The following is a 12,579-nucleotide window of genomic DNA, read 5'->3' on the forward strand; positions in this document are numbered from 1 at the left end:
AAAATGCTTAAGTCGAACAACTTTCAGTTGAACAACCTTCGACTAAAGATTAATCGACTTAAGGTTGTTCGTCTAAAGGGTTGTTCCACTGGAGGTTGTTCGACTGAAGAGCTGTTCGACTGAAGGGCTGTTTTACTGAAGGGCTGTTCGACTGAAGGTTGTTCGACTGGAGGTTGTTCGACTGAAGGTTGTTCGACTGGAGGTTGTTCGACTAAGGGCTGTTTGACTGAAGACTGTTCGACTGAAGGCTGTTCGACTGAAAGGTTGTTAGACTTATGTTCGACTGAAGGTTGTTCAACTGAAAGGTTGTTCGACTGAAGGTTGTTCGAATGAAGGTTGTTCGAATGAAGGTTGAAAGAGAAAGGGAGAATGTCAAGCAACAAAATATTCTCACTATAACATTTTTCAGTATTACACTTCTTTGATACCTAATGTATCTTAAAAACACATGTATTAATAATAAAAGTAACTCCCTCAAACAATAAAAAAAATATTATAAATATTTTGTTGCTTGACATTCTCCCTTTCTCTTTTAATCTCTTATATGCCGCGTTCACACCGTTTTTATTTTTTATTTTTTATTTGTTTTTATTCTATCTGGAAATTGTGTTTTATTTTGTTGTGACGGTGGGGTATAAGGTTGTGTGCATACCCAACCCAGATCCCATTTGGTGGGAGCCTTATGTGTTCGATCATCCTTATGGTACCCATGCAGTTGTTATTGAAGCATTGGTTTGGATATTTTAAGATAACCATTCTTAATGTAAGTTAGACATATCAAAAGTACAAGACTTCTTAAGTTGGGGATGGAACCACCTTTGTTGTTGTTTTGGCTGGTGAACTTTTAAGGGAGGCAGAAAAGTTGGTTGCTACCAAGATTCATCCAATGACAATAATATCAGGTTCAGTTCTTTTCTTTTCTACAGTGACTTAAATGCTCTTATCCTGGCAATGTTATGTTTCATATTAATGAATTTTCTACTCACAACTTAAGTGATTCACTCTTTGAGTACAAGACAATATATTCAATAAGTAATTCTTGTATTTGATAAGAAAGCAACATTTTTCTTATTGTGCTTAATCTGTTTTTAAAATTGTATTTTGAATATCATGTCTTTGTTTGATGTCTAATATCGTGGAGTGTTCCTTTGATGCTCTTGATATTAAGTAGGGAATGCAAAGCCTAGTGTCAAAAAATTTTGGTGCTTGTTTTCTAATTAAAGTAGGAATTAATTTGTTGATGCTTGTTAGAGAGATGTGGTAATATAAGTAGTCATTGGAATTTCCATTGTCAATCTTTTATTTTCCTTATTTCTAATGCTGCCCTATATGCACTTATTTTTTGACGTGGTTTCTAGGTTTCCGAATGGCAGCAGTGTGTTCGGAATGCTTTGTTAGAGAAGGTTGTGGACAACAAAGCTGATCCTGGTGTTGTTTCTCCCACTTTTTTGTCGAATTTGTTTTCAGGGTATTATAATTAGGGCTGGGCACGGTTTATTTAGAAACTTGAAACTGTAGTTAATATGTACTTCTTCATACTTAAAAATACTTAAACTGTTTTTACTAAAACATAGTTATACGGTTAACAGTTCAGTTTGAATATACTGAACCTATTTTATTTGTACTACAGAATAGTTAACTTTGGTTTAGGTTTATTATGTTACATTCCTTTCTTATTGTGTCAAAAAGCTTCCTTACTTTTGAAGACTAGCCTCCATCGAAGGTCGTTGCCATCGAAGGTCGTTGCCATCCAAGCACGTAGCCGTTGACGTCTAATTTGAATTAGAATGTTATGAGTATTACTTTTTGAGGAAGTACATCCATGACACAGGTAATGGTGTGGGCATTTATTAAATTAGCATAATGAATGCAGAAATTTCTAGTTCTGAATTTTGAATGCCTTCCATTTAAATCTCTATATGATATGTTTTGAAAATAAAACATGGTGGCGTCTTGTTTATTTCCTCGTCTCAGAATCCATTGCTGACAAAGTTCACGATTCATACATTCTTCCTTATGTCAATGGTAGTGATCATTGCCTTATTGGTCTTATTGTCAAGTTTTAGTTCTAAAATTATGATTAGCTTGTAGCGAATGTTGCTAGAAATTGTAATCTATGGGATAACATTTCTCTTCTGTTATAATTTTGATTAATATATAGGTTTTGTTTATAGGGAGAGAAACTTTTGGAAAGCATATTTGAAAGCATTGCCCTGATGTTTTTGAAGGTTAGTATATTCTCACCATTTTAATTTTGATTAATTTGGGTCCATTTTGTGCTATTGTACAACTATTTAATTGTAATTTATATACAATAGAAGGTAGTTTATATGGTGTTTAAGATACAAAAAGAGATTTTGTTCAATTAGTGACAATCTATGATAAGACTATTTTTATTCATTTTTTTAGAGTTTTCCGTTTATGTGGATCATATTTATAAAGGTCTATTTTGCAAGATAAGAAATGCAAAATAGAAGAGAGGTTCGTGTAATCTGCTTTTGTTTTTAAAACGATTTGTTTGTTAATTTTTGTTTTAACTTTCTTTTTTGTTCTTACTAAATGGGTCAGAAGTGTTGTATATCGTCCTGTTTTATAATTTAAAAGCATGTTGTTATGTTCATTGATGCCAAGCTTTCCTTATATTGTATTTAAAATTATATATTTTTCTTTTGTAGTAATGCTCTTTAGAAATATATTGTTTTAGGGATAGAGGTGCAGTTTTAACTTTTGCCTTCTTGTTTGGACAGGTCTGGCCAATCCATGTTTATGTAGCTCATGAGCATGAGGAAGAGTGGGAGGCTTGTCATTGCAAATTTGGCTTTCGAAGATGTCAAGGTTGAAGGTTGTGGATCTTAAGGTGAATTGTTTCTTAAGGTTTTATTTATTCATTTTCATTTGCTAATCATCTTTTCAGGGTGATGAATCTTGTGGTTTCTTTTTTAATTCTGTATCTACACTATGCATCACCTTATTTCCTTTTGTTTTTTTTATCCCGACCATCTATGATATAGTAGTTCTATATACATTAAAAATTATTCAATGATGCAATCTTCCACTTTCTGTGTGCCTGTCCGTAATAATTTGATATTCTACTAACATAATTTTAATTGTGTTATATCATGGTTTCATAAGATTATTAATACTGTATTTTTCAAAAAATATAATAGAAAAATTTAGCAGACTAAAACCCTTCACTGCATTCTAAAATTAGAATTTGCAGCTAATAAATGAACTGATGACCTCTTAACAACATATGCATTCAATTAACCTAAGACATCCAGATCTATATAGTGTAAGCTTGATAAGATAGGATTATGGAAATAATTCACAAGGTACACTTTCTTTAATAAAGCAAGATCCTGATACTTCCATTTACATTAATAAGATGACTTATTTCATTACAGGGCTTTTTTCAAGATGTCTAACCAATATCTCAAAAAAATCCTTGCTCACCTAATCAAGCTAAGATAATATGTAATTATACAAAATGGAATGATATTGTGTAGATACTACTTAAGATTTAAGAGTGATAAGAAATATTCTAGAGGGCTTAATGATCCCTCTCATGATCTTCTATTTATGATGAAAAACACAAGAGTACATGGAACATCAAGAGTCTGCACTAGACTACTAGGTACAGAACTAGGTCTCTAACTAGGTACAACCATTAAACTTCTGCAGACTAGCCTAAATGGTAATACCTATATGTAATGATTCTAACACTCCCCCTCAAGCTGGAGCATACAAATTGTATGTACCAAGCTTGGAACAAATAAACTCAATTCGAGGTCCCCTCAATGACTGTCCCCTCAATGATTTGGTCATTTGATCCAACAAACTCGGTACATATTTCTTTTGACAATAACTTTTCCCGAACAAAATGACAATCAATCTCTATATGTTTAGTTCTCTCATGAAAAACTGGATTTGATGCAATGTGAAGGGTAGCTTGGTTATCACAATACATCTTCATACTCTGAATGTCACAGAAGTTAAGCTCTTGAAGGAACTGCTTCACCCATATAAGTTCACATGTTAGTGATGCCATTGCCCTATATTCAGCTTCAGCTGTTGAATGAGCTACTACATTTTGTTTTTTACTATTCCATGAGATAATGTTTCCTCCAAGGAAAACACAATATCCAGTAGTAGATCGTCTATCAATAGGAGAACCTGCCCAATCGGCATCACAATATCCTGATACCTGAAGGCTTCCTTTCTCTTCATATAACAACCCTTGTCTGGGAGCCTTCTTTAAATACCTCAGGATTCGAATGATAGCATTCCAATGGCCAACACACAGAGCTTGCATGAACTGACTAACCACTCCAACAGCAAAAGATAGATCCGGCCTTGTAATAGTGAGATAGATTAGTTTTCCAACAAGTCTCCTATATCTCTCCGGGTCGGAAAATAACTCACCTTCTTCGGTTGTTAATTATTGATTTGGGTCCATAGGACTGTCAACCGGTCTACAATCAATCATGCATGTTTCTTGCAAAATATCCAGGGCATACTTCCTTTGGGAGATTACAACTCCATCTTTTGACTGAGCTACTTCAATGCCTCAGAAGTATTTGAGGCTTCCAAGATCCTTGGTTTGGAAAAGTCTACACAAGTACTCCTTTAGTTGAGATATTCCAGCAGTATCATTTCCTGTAATAACTATATCATCAACATATACGATCAAGTAAACACATTTCCCAAGAGACGAATGATAATAAAAGACTGAATGATCTGCTTCACTGCGTTTTAACCGAAATTTTTGAACAATTGAGCTGAACTTTCCAAACCAAGCACGTGGAGATTGCTTGAGCCCATATAGAGATCGGCCTCCACGTCCTCCTCCTCTAGTGCCACGTCCTCGACCTCCACGTCCTCCTCCTTTAGTGCCACGTCCTCCTCTTCCTCGTGTGGCTGGCAGATGGTTTCAGTGTTTCATGAGCTTCCTGAGATTGAGACACTGGAACACGAAGAAGACGTGTGGTCAAGGCTTCCAAGGAAGGAACTTCATGGCTTGTCAGGAGTTGATCTCTGATGTGATTCAAATCTGGATGCAATGCACGGAGGATCATCACCATATAATACTTGTCAAGCTTCTTCTTGATTTCTTATGGAGATTCCACTTCCAAGAACATTCACAACTCTTCTACAGCTGCTTGGGCTTCGGTCATGAAGGAAACCATATCATGGTCTTGCATTTTGAGACTTGCAAGCTTATTTGCCGTATCATATAGACGTTGAATATCATTAGCATAAATGCTTTAAGCCTTCTTCCAAAACGAGTGACATGTTTTGAAGGCTCTAAGAGATATCAAAAGTTGTGGCTCCACAGATTGCCACAATAGGGTACACAACTGGAAATCTGCTTGTTTCCATTGTTCAGTTTTTTCAGAAGGTACTTGGCTTCCATCCTGTTCAAGGTGGTCATAATGGCCTTGACCGAGAAACCACATTTCCACCGCTGCAGACCAAGATAGATAATTTTTTCCGTTTAGTTTTTCCGAAGTGATCGAAGGACTTCCTGAGAGGGAAAGAACACTTCTAGACGCCATTCTAGATGAAAAATGGTCTGGATAAAAAATAGAAGACGGAGGGCGCGACAGTGAAGAACTTGAAAATGCAACTGTGACAAACCAAATCACCCTCGGTTTTCTTCAACGGGAGCTTCGAGACTTCGCGGAAACCTTCTTTTGAGGGTCAGAACAGAGAGAGGAGACCCAAGCGACAACTATGGAGGTGTCGCGGCGACTTTTCGGTGAGCATAGGGTGGCGCGTGGACGACACACGCCTGTTTGCAGCACACAAAGAAGCTGCGCGTGGAGGAGCGTGGAGGAGAATCCAGCGAACCCACTGGTGGGGTTGGCTGTCGCTCGAGGAGGCGATCCAGATCCAGTGGTCGCCGGTCGGAACTGTGACGACGGACGGCGGCGGACGGCGACGAACAACAGCACACGGCAGTGGACAAATGTGAGATGGCGGACAACCAAGTTAAGAACTTCAAACTGCAGTTGACAGTTGCAGATAGTGGTGAGACAGTCGCGGACAATGGCAAATGGCACCGGACAGATGCGAACAGCAGTGCTGGTGGACAACCAGGACGGAAACCAAAGCAGGATGAATCTGATACCAACTTAAGATTTAAGAGTGATAAGAAATATTCTAGAGGGCTTAATGATCCCTCTCATGATCTTCTATTTATAATGAAAAACACTAGAGTACATGGAATACCAAGAGTCTACACTAGACTACTAGGTACAGAACTAGGTATAACCATTAAACTTCTGCAGACTAGCCTAAATGATAATACCTATATGTAATTGTTAGAAGTGGGTTTTAGGCCTAACTCAACCCCACAAAACCGGCTTGTAAGGTGAGGTCTGCACCCCACTTATATATTATAAATTGGCCTTATCTCTAGTCGATGTGGGACTTCCAACACACCCCCTCACGCCGAGGTATATACATCTCGAGCGTGAGACTAGATATTAATGGGTGGTCCGATAACGGCCTAATAACGGGTGGAACAATATGTCCAACAAATATTGCTAAGATAGCCTCTAACCATAGCTCTGATACCATGTTAGAAGTGGGTTTTAGGCCTAACTCAACCCCACAAAACCGGCTTGTAAGGTGAGGTTTGCACCCCACTTATATATTATAAACCCACTTATATATTATAAATTGGCCTTATCTCTAGTCGATGTGGGACTTCCAACAGTAATGATTCTAACAATACTAAAGCATCCAAGTAGATAAAATGACAATGAATTAGAGCATGTTGAAAATAGATGCTATAGAAATGCAAATGACCTATTATTTGGACATAGTTTGGTGGAAGTATAACATGCATCCAACAAAGCCAGACTGATCATCATTCATCAACTAGAACCTACAAGTTTGTCTAATGCCGACGTAAATATAAGGAACACATTCACAAGGGAGGAGTTTCCTTACTTATCCTTGTCTTTCCTCTCATATGCTTGAATAAGTTCAGCACATGCATGTTTTACACGTTCTGCACCAATACTACAATGACCAAGGGAAAACCGAAATTTATTACTGAAAATATCTAAAGTCTAAACAACAACAAATAAGCCTTGTCCCTCTAGGTGAAATGAGTTACATGAATCAACATAACCATTAGACTATATTAAAGGTTAAAACTAAATAAGGCTCAGGCTGATACACTAGGCTAATTACCAATGATGTAACATAAAAAGCACGTGAAAAATTATATTTGGTAATTTTTTTTAAAATACAGCAATCTCCAAATATGATCAATAACAGTTATGAAATATATGGTAGAGATCTGATTCCATACATTTAATTGGCACTTAAGAAACACCTTAACAAAAAAAATAGAACATAAGGCACCCGGCACTGATACACAAAATGACATTTTACATCTTTTTTGAGCTCTTAAACAGTGAATGTCAAGCAGAGACAAGAAAGTTGAGCTCGGAATATGTTAAGCATCAAACAGAAATCAAATAACTAATCAGATGCACGTTATATTAGAATAAAAAGTGAAATTTCCACTTTGTGCAGTAAATGACCAAAACAAAGTCCAAGCAGCAGCAACTAATTCTCTGCAAAACATGTGACAAGGATATCGAGTAAAAGAGAGATGCTAACAAGACACTCATTATTATTGGTTGAAATTTATTGGAGTATACAAAATTGGTAAGTCACATTTGTTAAACCAATAATAAAGAAACAAACCATCAATTTCATGTTTAAAGTATTATTATCTCCAGAATAGTTTTCAAAGTAAGAAAATATTAAGAGCAATCCCTTAATCCTCAAGTAAAATCCTTCAAAATAGTGCTGAATGTTAGTGAAACATATGATTTCAGGACTACAGCAATGGATATTCATTCCTTAGGAACAACTAGAATAATTTCTTTCTTTTGAAGAAAATTCAAGAAAATAACACTCAAGGAACCAAAATGAAGGTTTATTTATCAATTATAAAGGATGTCTTTAAAAAGAGTCCATTAGCACTCCACTTCAGTGAAATAATCAAAAACACAGTCCAACCCCAAATTCGGTAAATTCACTTATTCAACATCATTACTTGCTCGATATCTCATATTTGGCCCCCCATTAAGGATATTGGATTCCTCTGATAAAGAAGTATGAAAGTTAGTTTATACTTATTTTGAATTAGTTAGAAGCATTTAATAGTGTCTTTCAGGACCTACATACTTTTCATTGTCTTCCATCACTTAGTTATGAAGACACTATTAATGCAATGCAAGAACATGTTTATGCAACTATATATTCTGTGGGGGTAATGCTACTTCAGATAATCACAGGCAAGCCTCCCATGGGCCTTGCTCACCTAGTTAGGAAGGCAGTTGGAAAGGGCAGGTTTGAAGAAGTGCTGGACCTTGTGATCACAGATTGATTGGTGGAAGAGGGTCTATCATATGCCAAATTAGCATTTTAGTGTGCCCAACTCAGGAAGAAGGACAGACCAATTCTTGCAACGGAGATTTTGCCTGAGCTTAAGAGGTTAAGCAGACTTGAGTTGCCTCTTCAGAATGATCAATTTTGTTTAAGCAGTGATGATAATCTATTTATATGAGGATGAACGTTCAATTTTAACTTGGAAGAGTCTTCGATGATTCTTGGAGCCAAGAATTGGTGAGGAGGATTTGTGCAAGTTAAGATCAATGTAGGTTAAGGTGTATAAGGTTGGAAATTGGATTCTTTGATGACTCTTTGGTAGGGTTTTGCGGAATGAGTGAGGAAAAGAATGGTGTAGGTTTCTTGAATTACAGTGGTGATTTGGTGGGAAAATGCCAAACGGTCTTCTTGCTTGGCCTTTAGGAGGATTTAGTTTGGTTTCTTGGTTCTTGATCAAAATTTGGTCTGCACTTGAACCAGGAAACTCTAAATTGTTCTCCAAGAAAAAAAAAAAGGAAAGAACAAGAATGGAAACAAAAACGGAAATTAAATGTCACCATTACATGTGGCTTCCTCTTGAAGTCAAAGAAAGGAGATGAACTTGATCTCCTCAAGGCCTTCCACCTTGGATAAGCTAAAGAACACAGTTAAAAGAATTGTCACCTGAACACTATCAAAGGATAAGAAACTCTCTAGAGAGAGAGAAAAACTCACTCTTCTCAAACTCAAATGAAACCTAGGAGGGTTCAGATGTCACGCCTTCCTTATTCTACCCAAGAACTAGCAAACCCTTTATCCAAACAACTTGGATATACAATTAGCTATCCTATACCAATATTCAGAAGATATTTATTAAATTATTTTCTCCAATATTCTCGCAGCATTATTTTTCAGTACCATATAATGGTAGGTGAGTTGTGTGAAGAGCATGTCCAAGAACTGTTGTTGGCTGAACATGTCCGAGAACTGCTGGTGCCTGAGCATGTCTGAACTTGTCAACATGTTATTATGTACCGATTGCCACGACCAGAAAATTCAGAAAGCAAAACAAATTGACGTGAGAAAAAGTGTAGTTATAAAGCCAAGCACATGGGCGACTTGGTTAGTTGATTCATTTTTCCATCAAAGCAAATTTTGAAGCATGATTCTCTGACTATTATCTCCTCACATTTAGTCCAGATTCTTCATCAATTTTGTAGCAGGAGTTCAATCATGTAATCCTTGTGTATAGGTGACCTAATTTGTATAGAGTACAATTATTTCTACTTCTATGCTTTCAATTCTATTTGTCTTGATCAACCAAACATCTATGAAGATAAAAGTGTCCCTTACAATCAATCATTCCAATCAAACTTCAAATCAAAACTTCAATTAAAGACATGTATACCTTAAAACGCTCAAAGAAAACATCTCTGCGAGTCTGAGGGATTTGTCCCCATGTCAGCCATGGCTCATCAAATTGTCCTTTAATGGTGGCTGTGATTGTTTTGGATGCTGTTTTTGTTGGATAAAACCTGTATCAAAATAAAAGTCAAATATTAGAATAATACATTATTATAGAATTAGCTACATTAAATTCATTTTTTGTTACCCTCGGCCAATAGGTTGAATGATGGGACGATTGGTGGAGCATGATCCATGTTGTGTATACATACCAATTAACGAAAAATTAGCCAGTACTTAATACAAGGCTAAACTAATTATGTGTTAGGAAAGTACTTAGTCATGGTAGTATAAGAAATAGAATGTGTTATCTTAATGTTTAGGTAACTCGTGAAACCCGTTGAGGGTGGGTTTATGCTACAACACTTGTAGCTGTATGCAAAAAGAAGAGGGAATGATACCAATTCCATCTTCTGATTTTTGGATAAAGTAATAACCCCATATTCTAGGATAGCCTTCAAAGGTATTCTTTCATTAAAGAATCTATGCATTTTCATAATTGTTTCTTGGGTTCCTATCAAAGATAAATCCAAAATTCACAATATTTGTTGCTAGTATTGTGCTCCCTAATTTGTGCTACCTAATTTTTCCTCCCTAATTTGTGTTGTTTGCATGCTTAAAAGAAGATCTAGTAAAGAAAATGACTGAGAGATATGAGGATTTCTTGAAACAGTACACAAGATTTATGATGACACACGGTTCACCCATCTCAAAAGCATATCAAATATACAATACCAAAAATGCATTGTCATAAAGTATATTCATGTTATATGCTCATGTTATATGCTTGAATGTAAATAAACTTTATTTCATCACATAGGTATGAATTATGTATAAGCTAAAATGTCAATACTTCTCACCTTTTCTCTTCAAAACTTACTAGGACCTTTGGCTGAATGTGAAAACAACCTTGTTGTATACTGGATTGCAGATGCAGAAGCATAACTATCTAGCAAGAACCAATTGCAAAGAATCTAAAAACCACAATTAACTAGGCTGAGAATGGATACTAAGTATAAAACCAAACAATTGCAAATTGAAGGAAATACAAAGTAATGAAAACAACTCAAGGTTTGGAAAATATGGGAAAAAAAAGTGCACATTTCGAAACCTTAAAATATATGTACCACATAAGAATAGTACACATAATATACTTTACCTCAAAATTCAATCTAGGTCATCAAAGCTTCCTATGTTATCCCAGGCAAATTTGGCAAATTCACCTTGCTTTTCTACGGCCTTTTATAACTTCGTAGTCTCTTCTGTTACCCCTATACATAAATATAATTACAAATGATATACTATACAACATACTTTACTGTTTTTATGCTCTAATTCTGAAATTCTTGTGCTACCCAGAACCACTTGTGTCTGTTTTTCTTGTGTTAACAAACTGAATTTTGAAAAGGAAGAAATGGAGAGTTCGGACAATGTTGTTTGTACTAATTTATCATTGTTTGAAGGAAAGAACTTTGATGATTAGAGGGTGAAGATAGTTGTTATATTTTGTTTCCAACATGTAGGACAAGTGGTGAAGGTGGGATTTCATGAATTAGGAATACATGCTATTGCCAATTATAAGGACAATTATAAATAATTCAAGAAACTGGATTGCAATTCCCAATTTATGATTCATCAATGTGTTGATGTTACTGTTTCTCGAAGAATATCCAAGGCCAGTGCAACAAAACAAGTGTGAGATATTTTGGTTAAGACCTATGGCTTTTAGAATCTGCTGCAGATTTTTTCAATAGAATTCAAATACTGGTGAATAGAATGAGTCTTGCAAGTAGGAGCTCTCAGATCAGCAGCAGGTTGTTAACAAGATCTTCAGAACTTTAACTTTGCACTTGATCATGTTGTGGAAAATGAAGAATCAAAGGCTTTGATTCAATGCGTATTGAAGAATTACATAATTCATCCCTATGCACAAAGAATTAATGAGAGGAGGAATGCTGAGAAGAGAAGGCTCACGAGCAAACATTACAAGTCTAAAACAGTATAAAAAACTAAAGGGAGTTGGAACCAAAAAGGGAAATGGAAAGGAAAATGGAAAGGAGGAAGATTGAATGAATGAACTAGTGGCCAAGGCCAAACTGTTCAAGATCAGAGTGATTTGACCACCAAAAGATGATTTTTTTTAAGAACTCATTTAAATGAAAATTTTAATCAGGGATTTATCAACCAACACACTCATATTTCAGGGACCAATTTGAATATGTACTCAGAAAATGTATTGAACTACTTTGAGATAAACAAATTTTGGTTGACTTCACGCAGAACTTAATTGGTTAACAAGTTTCCTTCTCGCATATAAGCCATTCTATGACCATCTCTTTTCATCAACTTCACATCGTCTATCCTCAATTTCTCTCTTTTTACAAAATGTTGCAAATTTGCATAGTTGCTTAAGGATCAATTAAAGAAATATGTCTCAATTAAAGAATGTCTTTCTGATAAACAAAATGTAAACAATTGAAACCTTTGACTAATACATTTTTTCCTGAAATTAACATGTTTTATTTATATGATACTGTTATTAAATTAAAAGACACTATAAAAAGTGAAAACATAAAAAAAAAAAAAAAAGAGGATGATTTTCTGGAATAATGTAAATTTTGTATAACAAAAATTAAAGAAATATTAAATAAGTATGATTAGAGAAGCATTAACACTAAACAGTTCTAGAAGCATAAAGTAATAGGAAACCGTAGTGAACAA

At 35.5% G+C, this 12,579-nt stretch overlaps 1 long non-coding RNA gene across 5 annotated transcripts; it reads left to right on the forward strand.

Annotated features, from left to right (window-relative positions):
• The first annotated feature begins 6 nt into the window (after positions 1-6).
• Positions 7-12,270, forward strand: LOC106756087. 5 transcript variants are annotated; one of them, XR_001375452.2, is made up of 5 exons: positions 7-902; positions 1,359-1,831; positions 2,175-2,228; positions 2,748-2,857; positions 8,312-8,930. It is a non-coding gene; the product is annotated as an uncharacterized LOC106756087 (long non-coding RNA). The 5 variants fall into 5 exon arrangements; XR_002667162.1 differs by lacking the exon at positions 8,312-8,930 and adding an exon at positions 9,297-12,270 and having other exon boundaries at positions 7-1,831; XR_001375453.2 differs by lacking the exon at positions 8,312-8,930 and adding an exon at positions 11,382-12,250 and having other exon boundaries at positions 7-1,831.
• The last annotated feature ends 309 nt before the right edge of the window (positions 12,271-12,579 follow it).

Source organism: Vigna radiata, chromosome 2, assembly GCF_000741045.1.
Source record: "Vigna radiata var. radiata cultivar VC1973A chromosome 2, Vradiata_ver6, whole genome shotgun sequence".
In the NCBI taxonomy this organism is placed as follows: Eukaryota; Viridiplantae; Streptophyta; class Magnoliopsida; order Fabales; family Fabaceae; genus Vigna; species Vigna radiata.